The 14125-nt window shown below is 43.1% G+C and overlaps 1 protein-coding gene across 1 annotated transcript in view; it reads left to right on the forward strand.

Moving 5' to 3' along the window:
* Positions 1–14125, forward strand: part of SLC28A2 (solute carrier family 28 member 2) — an 81085-nt gene that overhangs the window by 31702 nt on the left and 35258 nt on the right. Inside the window, exons 4-5 of the mRNA XM_073012140.1 lie at positions 4860–5187; positions 6361–6545. The gene's annotated coding sequence lies outside the window, so the exon portion shown is untranslated. The remainder of the gene's footprint in view (positions 1–4859; positions 5188–6360; positions 6546–14125) is intronic.

Raw genomic sequence — 14125 nt, forward strand, 5'->3', positions numbered from 1 at the left:
TTACAGGCACCTGCCACCACACCCTGCTAATTTTTGTACTTTTAATAGAGATGGGTTTTCACCATGTTGGCTAGGCTGGTCTTGAACTCCTGACCTCAAGTGATCCACCCACCTCAGCCTCCCAAAGTGCTAGGATTACAGGCCTAAGCCACTGTGCCCGGCCTCTCTGAGAATTCTTTATCTTTTCTACTTACCGTCTCTCCTTCTTATACCTTGCAGGGCCCTCCCTGACAAGCGGTGCCATAGGGAGCTCTGGGAGGAAAGATCACCTCCAGAACACCTGTGAGGCCACCTCAGTCCTTGCTGAGCTAAACTGGTGACCCAGACAGCACTATGGACAGAGAGCACTGGTCACGTGCTCAGTTCTAGAGCTTCAGTATCTACCACAACCTCCTACAATTATAGCCTTACCAGTCTGTGGAGCTGAATCTTCATTCTCTATTTCCTGAACTTCCTGGAAGACTTCTGCAAAAGGAAGATGATAACTCCTTTTGCAGAAGTGAAAATCAAGGCTCAAGGAGCTAAATACTTTCCCCAAGTCTCTAGGTCCCTTTGCCCACAGAACCTCTGACTCCAGGTTTTTCCATTCCTTCTGTAAAAGTAAAACAAAACAAAACTCCAAGAGGGATTAAACCCTGAAATGCTTAATAATAAATAGTTTGGTGGCGGGTTCCTTCCTTATAACTTGTTTTCCAAACAAGGGTAGACTTTCACCAATGGGATAGAATGAGAGGGTCTAGGGGGAGAATCAGGAGTGGGAGACCAACACCAGCTTTCTTAGACTTCGTCCACTTCACATTTAGCCATGGAAAATAATTAGCCAACTATAAATCAATAAAGAATACTGGATGTCAGACTTTTCTAATCAGAACCCAACCCAAAAGTCTCCCAGGAAGTTCAGCAAACAGAGAAGGCAGATTCAGCTCCACAGACTGATAAGGCTGTAATTGTAGGAGGTCGTTGTTGATACTGAAGCTCTGGAACTGAGCACATGACCAGTGCTCTCTGCCCTTAGTGCTGTCTGGGTCACCAGTTCAGCTCAGAGAGGACTGAGGTGGCCTCACAGGTGTTCTGGAGGCGGTCTTTCCCTCAGAGCTCCCTGTGGCACAGCTTGTCAGGGAGGGCCCTGCAAGGTATAAGAAGGAGAGATGGTAAGTAGAAAAGAGATGAAGGCAGGCCAGGTGCGGTGGCTCAGGCCTGTAATCCCAGCACTTTGGAAGGCCGAGGCAGGTGGATCACCTGAGGTCAGGAGTTTGAGACCAGCCTAGCCAACATGGTGAAACCTCATCTCTACTAAAAATACAAAAATTAGCTGGGCATGGTGGCAGGCGCCTGTAATCCCAGCTACTTGGGAGGCTAAGGCAGGAGAATCACATGAACCTGGGAGGCAGAGGTTGCAGTGAGTCGCGATGGCACCATTGCACTCCAGCCTGGGCAACAAGAGCAAAACTCAGTCTAAAAGAAAAAAAAAAAAAAAAGGTGAAGTAGTGTGAGGGAGAGACAGAGAGGAGAGAGGGAAGGAAGGAGGTGGAGAAAAGGAGAATCAGAAAGAGAAAGAAATTAGAAACATGATACAAAAGCAAAGGACAGGGCTGATGTGGTAGCATGTCCCTATAATCCCAGTGAATCAGGAGGCTGAGGTGGGAGGATATGTAGGATGGCTTGAGCCTGGGAGTTTGAGGCTGCAGTGAGCTATGGTTCCATCACTGCACTCCAGCCTGAGCAACAGAACAAGATCCTATCTCTAATAAATAAATAAATAACAACAAAAAAGTAAAGAGAGGGCAGGAAAGAAAATAGAATCCCCAATACCAGGAGAGCGCACGTGAAGCTCCTTAGGGTTTGCCATATTCTCTCTCACTTTGCTTTCTGTGGCTAGAAAAATAATATTTAGTTGATCTTTCAGTGAGGTGTCTAGAAATGCTTTACTGAAAAAGCAGGCTCTCCAGCACCTGATCGTGGAATTGGCCAAGACCAGTACTGCAGTGCTGCGGGCTATTTATAACTTCCCTCCTCTGTTTCCAGACCTTTCATTCAGTGTCATCTCTTGGAAAGGAGCCTGCTATGGGAGACAAAGCTAGAGAGAAAAATATCTTACTTTTCACAGGCAAATGTCAAAAAGCACAGAATTCCATGAGAAATGAAAAACATTGCAAAAAAATAAACTATACTTGGATATATAAGACATTAATATAAAATAAGGGTCCCTTATTTATATATAAATATTTAATATAAAATTAACGGTCCCTTGGAAAACACTTGTTACCACCATCCCTTTAAATCTACTGTTTTAACTGTCCCCAGTAATTCAGATGGCCTGGTATTCAAGGCCACCCCTATCCAAAATTGTGAAGTTGAAGAAATGTGTCTTTTTTTTTTTTTTTTTTTTGACAGGGTCTCCCTCTGTTGCCCAGACTGAAGCCTAGTGGCATGATCAGAGCTCACTGCAGCCTCGACCTCCCAGGCTCAAACAATCCTTCCACCTCAGCCTCTGTAGAAGCTGGGACCACAGGTGTGTGCCACTATGTCCAGCTGATTTTTCATTTTTTGTAGAGACAGGGTCTCACTATGTTGCGCAGCCTACACAGTTGAGTCTTGAACTCCTGGACTCAAGTGATCCTCCTGCCTTGTCCTCCCAAAGTGCTAGAAGGATTACAGGTATGACCCACTGCAGCAGGCAGAAACGTGTCTGAAAATGCTTCCTGTCACACTCTACTTCATGCTGCTTTTTTTCCTTCACAAGCTGCTCCCCTGAAGGAACCTCCCCTCTGGTGAGAGGGCACAAAGTCTCAATACTTAGCTCTAGCACAAGACCAGAGAAGGAAAGGGTTAGTAGGAAACAGAAGTGTAAGGAATGCTTTACTCTGCCTGGAGGAGAAGGAAGGGGATTTGGGCAGAGGTGACCTCTGAGATGGCCTCTAAGAAGATAATAGCTGTTTGAGTTTAGGACAAATTGACTCTGAGATATCAGTGGATCCTCCAGGCAGAAATAACCTTCAGGTTTTTGCAGAGAGGAATGTGGGTGAGAGGTTAGGATTGGAGAGAGGGACTGGGTGTTGTCTCCATGAAGTGGGAAGTGTGTGATGGGCTGTCATCGTCACTGAAGCCTGAGTGCATGACAAGCAGAGCAGAAGGTCCCTATTATGACATGCCCACCAGGCAGCTCCTGCAGCTTCATGACCTGCATTACCACAGTCAATGCAGTTGGGGTTAGTGGGGAGATCTTAAGGTCCATTGTACTCTAAGAATCTAAATGATTTGAAGAGGCAACCTGTTCCATACCCCTAGATAACAGCTATTTTTTACCCTGGCTGACTCCAAGGCCAGTTGGAACTAAACAAGGAAGCGGCAGGTGGACGTCCAGGTAACTCCTTCATTCTTTGATTTCTTCAACCATCCTCTTGGAGGCAGGACAGTTTCCAAGTCTGTTCTCTTCCTTAGCGGATAACAAGATAATTTATCCTCTTAACATTAGCTCTATGAAAAGAAAGTTGGAATTTTCAACTCATTGGTTCTCTCCCTTTCCTCTCAATGTAATTCCTCCATTTTAAATACATTTTCTGGATTTTCTCCAAAGGTCACTAAATGACATTGTAGCACTGCATTAACATGGTCTGACCTAAACTTGGAGATAAGGGGTCACCCATGTGGGACAATCTCAGGAGTTCTAGGAAGGTCCTGATGTTCAAAGCTATCTACCTAGGTCCTATCCTTAGGTTACAGCATTATTCCTTCTGTTTTATTATTTATTATCCAACAAGTATTTATCAATACCTGCTATGCCTGCTTTGAAGTGGCCTAGAAAGCACTGTACACTTGAGCTGTTGGTGATTAGCTTTTTAGTTGGTTGGTTTGTTGTTTTTATAAACTTTTTTTTTAGACATGAAGTCTCACTTTGTTGTTGTTGTTGTTCGTTCGTTTGTTTGTTTTTTGAGATGGAATCTTGCTCTGTCACCCAGGCTGGAGTGCAGTAGTGTGATCTCGGCTCGCTGCAACCTCCGCCTCCCAGGTTCAAGCAATCCTCCTGCCTCAGCCTCCCAAGTAGCTGGAATTACAAGCACCTGCCACCATGCCCGGCTAATTTTTGTATTTTTAGTAGAGGCGGGGGTTTCACCATATTGGTCAGGCTGGTCTCTGTTGGGGAAACCAGTCCCACACCACCCAGCAGGTACCCTGAGTCCAACAGAGACAAAGGAGTTAGAAAGAGACAGAATAAGCAATTAAAATGTGGGTCCAGGGGACCAGAGCATCAGAGGCTTGCTCACAACCCAGAGTTCTCGGGCTCTGCCCAATTTATTAGTTTACAAGCTCTTTGTTCTTAGGGCAGATGGGAGGGGGAGGAAGGAATGAGGAAAAGGATTAATCAGTGAAGGAGAACTCATGAGTCATTCGATAAGATGTGCAGCAGCGGTGGTTTCTGTGAATTTCCTTGAACAAAGGCATGTGTCTAAACTACTTAAGATCTTTAATTTATCGAGACTGAAACAGGTGGGAGCGGGTTTCAGGAGGAGCCACGATGTTTGATTATACTCCACTGCTTCAAGGGAGTGCTGTCTTCCTGAGCAACCTGTGGCATGCCACTGAGCGGTTACACTCTTGGGGCATAAAGACATGAAGGCAATAAGGAGACTTTTCTCCTCAGAGGTCACCCATGGCTTCCCATGGTATCCCACAGATACAAACCAAAATAAAATTTGCAATTGTTGATCCACCTATGGTTGTAATCCACGTTAAAGGATTGGTATTAGAAAGGCCATCAGCAGCTCCAGTAACATGGTGAGATGAGCCTGAGATGCCTCAAAAACTTGTTTTTTCAGTTTAGCAAAATCTAATGTTAAATTATCTTCTTTTCCTTGTAGGTGACATCTAATCATCTCCCAATGGTGTTCAGTGGCATTATAAGAGCTAGGAGTAATACAAAAATCAGACGGATTCCAATCACATTGCATTTGAATTCTATGCTCCAAACTCATGATCTGATCTCCCATCCAAATTACTGTTTGACAGAGATCATTAATTTGATTCGCCAATTTTTGATCTATTTGGCTTTGGGAATTCCAAAGCTTAGAAGAATTTTTCTGCCAACTATCCACAAAGCCCGCAGTTTGAATAGAAGACTGCAAAGCAACACCAGCAGCAGCAGCAATAGCTGTGACAGCTATAAGGCCCATGATCACAGCTACTAAAGTAAGTATGAATCTCTTTGATCTATTAAGTATTCCTTTTAGTACTTCAGTGATAATACTTATGGAGGGAGAGGCCTCCCAAGATCTATTGAGGGAAACAGGTATCCAAACTCCTTCTCGGGCCCTAACCAGTAAAACGCTATTATCTTTATTAAAGGTAGAATTAATGCAGGTAAAAAGATGACAGTTGAGGTATGATACAGTTTGAGAGTCAGGTAGGATATTAATTTTTCCCACTGCCAACATAAAAGGAGGTTTAACACAACTCTGCAATGGGACTGACCGATCAGAGGTCATGACTACAACAAATTGAAGTTTTTTACTGTGGTTCTCTGTTTTATAGTCTCCTTTCCAAATCCAAATTGGGGTTTGAGTCATCATTAATTTCTACAGTTCTGGATGTTCTGGACTTATAATTGGATCAATCATTTTTGGGTTGTTCTCCTCCCACTTAATAGGGTAATTTGTTTCAATTCTTCTATATAATTTTGGTGCATTATCTGGGTAGTTGTTTGCAAAAGGAGTCTCTCTACAATCATCACACCGTCCAGTACAATTTACTGCAAAGCGTCCCCTAGGGGCCCAATCAATGACAATTCCATAGGAATTATTTTGCCGTACAGCAGTGCTGTTTGCGATACAATCTTCCCAGGTTAGCACCTCTAGCTTTCCAGACCATTTAGTGGCCTGCATAGGGCAGGGCTTCTTATTAGGTTTAAATTTATTAATCTGGCAATGTGTCATAACATAGCTGTGCTCAAGGTATTTAATAGTGTCCAAAGATTGAAATGTTCTTCCACTGATTGCATGAATAGAGGCTTTTGATCCATTATGTGCAGGGACATAAACCATCCAAATTTGTTTATCATAATTTAAACATCATGTTGCCGGCCCCAGGCAGATGGGAGGAAAGAGATAACCAATGGAAACATTCATTAATATTCCTTCCTCCTCTGGATGAGTAGGACCTTGGTTATCTGTTGGTCCAGGCATCCAGACACTATCGTTAATATAAACCTCCATGGGGGGGGTCTAACCATGTAACAGGCCTAATCAGTGGGGGAATGGGATGTTGGCCCAATAAGTGTAATTTTGATCTGCCTCAGTTATGGAGAGACTCACCGCCAAGGAGGTTACTGCCACCATAGCCACTATTCTCTTCCTCTGCCTCCAGGTCGGTGGAGTTGCTTGGCGAGTTTTACTGGTTTCCATCTGCTCAACAGAGATATTCATCTGAGCCATCTGATGAACTGGGGGTGCAGGGACGTTCCGAGGTCTTTTCCTCTTCCTTTGATTCTGGCTCATGGCACAGCTTGAGATGTCTTGTGGGTGCCCAGACAGGAAGCTGATTCTCTCCTGGTGAGATATAAGCAAACCCTCGACCCCATGTAATGATTTTGCCCTTTTCCCAGGTTTTGGTTCTGACGTCCTTCCACTACACATGTTTTCCTTCATGAGGATTTATTTTTTGCCCTGTCAAATGCTGCTCTGCTGCCATTGTACCCTGATCTCTAGACAAAATCAAAAAATTTAAAGTAGTAATAGCCAATCATAGCTGCATATGGGGAGTAGAGTATTCTCTGGTTCCCCTCTCTGTCTTTTGTTTTTGTAATTGAGATTTTAAGGTTTGATTAGCCCATTCAACAATGGCTTGGCCTTGAGAATTATAGGGTATTCCAGTACTGTGCTCAATGTGCCATTGTTGAAGAAAGCTTATAAAGATTTACTACAGCAGCCTGGGCCATTGTCTGTTTTAATCTTTTGTGGGATGCCCATGGCAGTGAAACAAGAAAGTAAATGTCTTTTAATATGAGCAGCTGCCTCACCTGTTTCGCAAATTGCCCATACAAAATGAGAAAAGGTATCTATAGTAACATGGACTTATGAAAGTTTCCTGAATGAAGGTACATGGTTATGTCCATTTGCCACAAAATATTGGGGGTTAATCCCCATGGAGTTAACACCAGTCCTTTCATGTGGCAGTTGTAGTACCTGGCACTGAGGGCAATGTTGCACAATGTCCTTTGCCTGTCTCCAGGTAATCTGATATTTTTGTTTAAGTCCTGCTGCATTAACATGTGTTAGGGAGTGAAAATCTTGGGCATTAGTAAGTACAGTGGAAACTAGTAAATCAGCTTGATAGTTAGCTCTTACAAGTGGCCCAGGAAGATTAGTGTGTCCTTGGATGTGCACAACATAGAAAGGAAAACAGCAATCACACATTGCCTTTTGTAAAGAAGAAAACAGCTGATAGAGTTGTTCATCCACAACATATTTAATGAGCGCAGTTTCTATATATTGAGTGGCTTGAACAACATAAGCTGAATCAGAGACAATATTTACAGGTTGCTTAAAGTCTTCTAACACAGCTGTAACTGCCTGTAATTCAGTCCTCTGTGCCGATTGAAAGTCAGTTTTAATAATTCTGTTTTTAGGTCCTACATAAGCTGCTTTTCCATTGCTAGAGCCATCTGTAAACTCAGTCACTGCTCCTTCCAATGGAGCACTATGGGTAATTTTTGGAAGGACCCATGTTGTTAGCTTCAAAACCTGAAAAATTTTATTTTTTGGATAATGATTGTCAAGAACTTCAATGAAGTCAGCTAAATTTATTTGCCGAATTAACAAAGGCTTGCCGAATCTGATTTTTATTCATTGGAACTATAATCTTATCTGGATCTGAGCCACAAAGTTTAACAACTCTAAGGTGAGCTTGCCCAGTCAAGATTGCAATCTGGTCCAAGTATACTGTGAATGTTCTAACAGTATTGTGAGGCAGAAAAGACCATTCAACTAAGTCCTCACTCTGAACTATAACCCCTGTAGCAGATTGGAGAGTAGGGAACACAATGAACTGTAATGGTAAACTTGAGTCTATCCTATTAAGCTGGGCCTGTTGTATTTTTTCTTTAATCATTTGTAATTCTTTGGCAGCCTCAGGAGTCAGTTCTTGTTTACTCTTGAGAGCAGGGTCTCCTCTTAAAATAGAGAACAGATTAGACATAGCATAGCTAGGGATTCCCAAAGTAGGTCAAATCCAATTGATATCCCCTAATAATTTTTGAAAATCATTTAAAGTTTTCAGAGAGTCTTTTAGAATTTGAACCTTTTGGGGTTTAATTTCCCTTTCCTGATCCTACATTCTCAAATATTGGAAAGGAGTGGCCCTTTGAATTTTATCTGGTGCTATGAGCAATCCAGCATTGGCTACTACCTCCTGTAAATATGAATAACACTGGATAAGTCAGTCTTGATTTTCGACTTCACACAATATGTCATCCATATAATGAATGATATATGAATTGGAAACTGATCTCTCACAGGTTGAATAGCCTTCCCCACAAAAGTTTGACAAATAATAGGACTATTCAACATACCCTGCAGCAGGACTTTCCAATGATATCTGGCTGCTGGTTCCTTGTTGTTTTTCATAGCAGGAATAGTAAAAGCAAATTTCTCAAAATCAGACTCTGCTAGAGGAATATTTAAAAAGCAATCCTTCAAATCTATAATTATTAATGGCCAGTCTCCAGGAATCATGGTGAAGGATGGAAGCCCTGACTGCAGGGCCCCTATCGGTTGGATGACTGCACTGACTGCTTGTAAGTCGGTTAGCATGCGGCATCTACTGGATTTTTTTCTTTATTACAAACACTGGTATGAATTCCATGGAGAAAATGTGGGCTCAATGTTTCCTTTGTTTAATTGCTCTTTGAGTAATTCCTGTAAGGCCCCCATTTTTTCCTGAGAAAGCAGCCACTGCTCCACCCAAGCAGGATTTTGGGTCTTCCATTTGGAGGGAATAGAATTTGGAGGCTCATCAGTGACCGCCCCTAAAAATGGTAACCTAATCCTTAACTGCGCTCATTTTTTACAGTAACCTGTATGGGTTCAATGATGCCTATCTCCTGTTTTCCTAGACATTTTCTGGGAACATAGCCCATGTTTGACATTATTTTTTGACTAGTTTGACCGTACCAGGGAGAAGGGATTGAAATTTCTGTGCCCCATTGCTGAAGCAGATCTCTCCCCCATAAGTTAACAGGAATGTATGTAATTAGAGGTTGTATTGTGCCTTTCTGTTCTTCTGGACCAAGACAAGGTAAGATAAAAGTACTCTGGAAAACTTCTGAAGCAGTTCTGACCCCAACAAGATCCACTGGGGCCTTTTGTTTAGGCCAGTTTTTTGGCCATTGATAAAGAGCTATGACTGATACATCTGCTTCTGTGTTGACCAGACCCTCAAATTGTTTTCCTTGAATAGTGACTGTACAAATAGGACTATTGTCAGAGACTTGATTTACCCAATAGGCAGCCTTGCCTGCTGAATTTGTGCTTCCAAATCCTCCTGTTCTTTTTTCTGAGCTTTCTCCTAACTTAACATGTGGTAAAAGCAATAGTAGAGCTATTCTGTCACCTGGATTAGCACGCCAGGAAACAGTGGAGGAGATAACAATTTGAATTTCTCTCTGGCAATCAGAGTCCACTACTCCAGTATGTACTTGAATTCCCTTTAAGTTTAAGCTGACCTTCCCAGTATACGTCCTACCGTGCCATTTGGCAATGGGCCATAAACTCCCGTTGGAACCTTCCTAGGAGGCTCCCCTGGAAGGAGGGATAAGGCTTCAGTACAGCATAAATCTATTTCCCTGCTTTTAACTGTGGAAGGGGATAATTGCTGTACATTTGTACAGGGATAGACTGGCTGGGAACACTCCATTTGGAGTCAGGGATGTCCCATCCTGAATTGAGAATGCCCCGTTTTGAATTGGAGCCTGGGGCTGGCCCCTCTGTCTGTTTCCCAGTGAGGGCTGTCCGCTGTTATCAAACTTTGAATGACATTGATTAGCCCAGTGTTTTCCTTTTTTACATCTAGGACAGATACCTGGTTCCCTGCTTTTTCCTACTGAATTTTGCCTTTTTTGGCTCTTTGTACATTCTCTTTTTGTATGTCCTATCTGTCCACAACTATAGCAAGATCCAGGGAACACTCGTGTGTTTTTTGTTACCCTTAGTCCAGTCATTGCCTGAGCAAGGAGGATGGCCTTATATAAGTGCTCCCTAATGCCATCACAGGCTTTAATATATTCACTTAAAGTTTTTTCCTCATTTAGATCTGCCTTTCCCTTAATAGGTCTAATTGCTGCCTGACATTCTGTATTAGCATTTTCATAAGCAAGCAGTTGAACTTTCCTGGCATGAGAATCCGAAATAACCGTTGTTTTTTGTTTGTTTGTTTGTTTGTTTGTTTGCGACAGAGTCTTGATCAGTCACCCAGGCTGGAGTGCAGTGGCATGATCTCGGCTCACTGCAACTTCCGCCTCCTGGGTTCATGCCATTCTCCTGCCTCAGTCTCCCGAGTAGCTGGGACTACAGGTGCCCACCACCACGCCCAGCTAATTTTTTTGTATTTTTAGTAGAGAAGGGGTTTCACCATGTTAGCCAGGATGGTCTCAATCTCCTGACCTCATGATCCACTCGCCTTGGCCTCCCAAAGTGCTGGGGGATTAAAGGCGTGAGCCACCATGCCTGGCCTTGAAATAGACTTTTGAGCTATGTCTTGCAAACGGGTGATAAAATCTGGATAAGGCTCCTTTGGACCCTGTTGAACTGAGTTAAAAGAAGGATAAGTAGTACCAGAGTCGTGATTTTTTTCCCAGACTCTTAGGCATATACTTCTGAGCTGATCAACAGCCTCATCACCCATTACCATCTGTTGATCTATAGTACCCCATGCCTGTCTGATTCCAATTGATCAGATGTGATATTAACGGGAGTTTGAGCTTGAGCATTTCTGTGTGCCTGATTTGTTGCTTCATCCATCCACCAAGTTTTAAATTGGAGAAATTGAGAAGGGGACAGGGTGGATCAGGCTAATGACTCTCAATCCATAGGTATTAAACATCAGTTATAAGCCACAGATTGTAACAAGGAATGAACATAAGGAGAATTTGGCCCATATTGTCCTATAGTTTGCTTTAAGTGTTTTAATATTTTAAAAGGAAATGGCTCCTAGCATGCTTGAGCCATTGTTCTCTGGGCTCCTCAGCTGGCAAAATAATTACCGGAAACTGCCAAGCATCCAAATCCCCAATTTCTTGTGCCTGGCAAATGGATGCCTGATTGTCCGTGTGCCATAATTTGTATTTGGGCCGGCTTGCAGCATTCCTCTACTGTAATTAACAGGTGGTCGGATCATTCCCTCACTGTAATTGGCTGTTGGGCAAGCCTGAAACTTCCCTTTGCCGTAGTTAATGGTGGGGCGTGCAACAATGGGAAGTGGCAAGCCGCGTCTCAGGCTCCTGTTCCAAAAATTCATAAGGCTGAGGCAGGGGTGGCTGTTCCAGACCTTCCCCTAAAGGCGGAGTAGGTGGCACTGTTTCTGCAGTAGGTGGAACTGTTTCTTTCATAAGTTTTTGGAGGTTAGCATATATAGCTTCCCGTTTCTCCCCACTTTTTAAACTAGACTGTGATGGTTCACTTTGCTGATCATCAGACTCTTGATTATTAAACTTTTCTATGTCATCCTGAAACTCCTCCTCCTCCTCCTCCTCAGTGTGGAAGTGCTCCAGTCCTGTTTTAGTTGCTGACCACACAGACCAAGCGGAGAAGGGAATATCGTGGCCCTCTTGTTGTGCTCGTTTTAAGTCTGATCTGACCTCGTCCCAATCTTTTATATTCATGGTTCCATATTCCAGGAACCAAGAAGAACACTTTTCTACAAGATGGAACAAAGATCAAACTTACTTTCAGGCTGACCCATATTTTCCTGAGGTTACCCTGGAATTCTCTGAGTGCCCTACTTACCCGTAGAGCCTGAAGTAAAAATGTACTCAGGCATCCTTCATCAGTCGTCCCCCACTTTCCACACTCTGGCATTTCTTCACCAGATTATTTGTAGAGATCATGGGGAGCCCCATGTTGGGTGCCAGATGTTGGGAAAACCAGCCCCACACCACCCAGTGGGTACCCTGAGTCCGGTGGAAACAAAGGAGTTAGAAAGAGGCAGAATAAGCGTTTAAAAGGCGGGTCCAGGGGACCGGAGCGTCGGAGGCTTGCTCATGGCCCAGAGCTCTCAGGCTCTGCCCAATTTATTGGTTTACAAGCTCTTCATTCTTAGGGCAGCTGGGAGGGGAAGGAAGGGATGAGGGAAAGGATTAATCACTGAAGGAGAACTCGTGAGTCATTCAATAAGATGTATAGCAGTGGCGGTTTCTGTGAATTTCCCTGAACAAAGGCATGTGTCTAAGCTACTTAAGATCTTTAATTTATTGGGACTGAAACGAGTTGGAGTGGGTTTCAGGAGGAGTCAAGATGTTTGATTATACTCCACTGCTTCAAGGGAGTGTTACCTCCCTGAGCAACCTGTGGAATGCTGCTGAGCGGTTATGCCCTTGGGGCATAAAGACATGAACGCAATAAGGAGACTTTTCTCCTCCGAGGCTGCCCATGGCTTCCCATGGGTGTCTCACACAGGGAAGACCAATTCAACTGGCACCCCAGAAACTCTCTTTCCCACAGGTCTTGAACTCTTGACCTCAGGTGATTCACCTTCCTTGGCCTCCCAAAGTGTTGGGATTACAGGCATGAGCCACTGCACCTGACTAAAACAGGTATTTTAATACATCCCTTACATATTAAATTATGTTAAAGAAGGTAGAGGAAGTAATGAGCTTGATGGAGAGATAAATGAAAGACATAAAAAGAGATTTGAAATAGAACTCTGGGCCAGGCATGGTGGCTCACGCCTATAATCCTAGCACTTTGGGAGGCTGAGGTGGGTGGATTGTCTCAGCTCAGGAGTTCGAGTCCAGCCTGGGCAACATAGTGAAACTCTGTCTCTACTAAAACACAAAAAATTAGCTGGGCGTGGTGGTGTGCACCTGTAATCCCAGCTACTTGGGAGGCTGAGACAATGGAATCACTTGAATCCTGGGGCAGTGGTCGCAGTGAGCTGAGATCACGCAATTGCACTCTAACCAGGGCGACAGAGTGAGACTCCACCACAAAAAAACAAAAACGAAAAAAAAAAAAAAAAAAAAAGAAAGAAATAGAACCTCTGGATATGAAAAATACAACATCTGAAATGAAAATTACATGGGTAGAATTAATAGCAGCTTAGACATTGTAGAAGAAAAGATTAGTGAACTTGAAGGCATAGCAATAGAAACTATCAAAATGAAAGATACAGAGAAAAAAAGACTGAAAAAACAAAAAAAAGAGAGAACACCATATTAGAGATTCATGGAATATCATTAAGTGGCCTGGTGTACATTTAATTTAAGTCCCAGAAAGAAGAGATAAAAGGGGAAGATAGAACTCCTAGGTTTAAGCAATCCTCCCACCTCAGCCTCCCAAGTAGCTGAGAATATAGATGTACACCATGACACTGGGATTTGAGTTGTTTTTAAGTTCACTGATTCTCTTAGTTAAACTGAGTCTACCAATGAGCTGTCAGAGTCATTCTTCATATCTGTTATCATGTTTTTTATTTTTAGCACTTTCATTTGGTCCTTTATTATAGTTTTCTTCTCTCCTGACAGTCTTTCTTTTTTTTTTTTTTTTTTTTTTCTTTTTGAGATGGAGTCTCACTTTGTTGCCCAGGCTGGAGTGCAGTGGTGTAATCCCAGCTCACTGCAACCTCCACCTCCCAGGTTCAAGTGATTCTCTTGCCTCAGCCTCTTGAGTAGCTCTGGCTATAGGTACATGCCACCATGCCTGGCTAATTTTTGTGTATTTTTAGTAGAGGCAAGCTTTCACCATGTTGGCCAGGCTGATCTCAAACTCCTGACCTCTAGTGATCTGCCTGCCTTGGCCTCCTAAAGTATTGGGATTACAGGCATGAGCCATGGCACCCTGTCAGTCCTCATCTCTTTATGCACATTTTCCTCCTTGTCCACTAGAGCCTTTAACATGTTAATATTAATTATTTTAAATTC

This window comes from Chlorocebus sabaeus, chromosome 26, assembly GCF_047675955.1.
Source record: "Chlorocebus sabaeus isolate Y175 chromosome 26, mChlSab1.0.hap1, whole genome shotgun sequence".
Taxonomy (NCBI): Eukaryota; Metazoa; Chordata; class Mammalia; order Primates; family Cercopithecidae; genus Chlorocebus; species Chlorocebus sabaeus.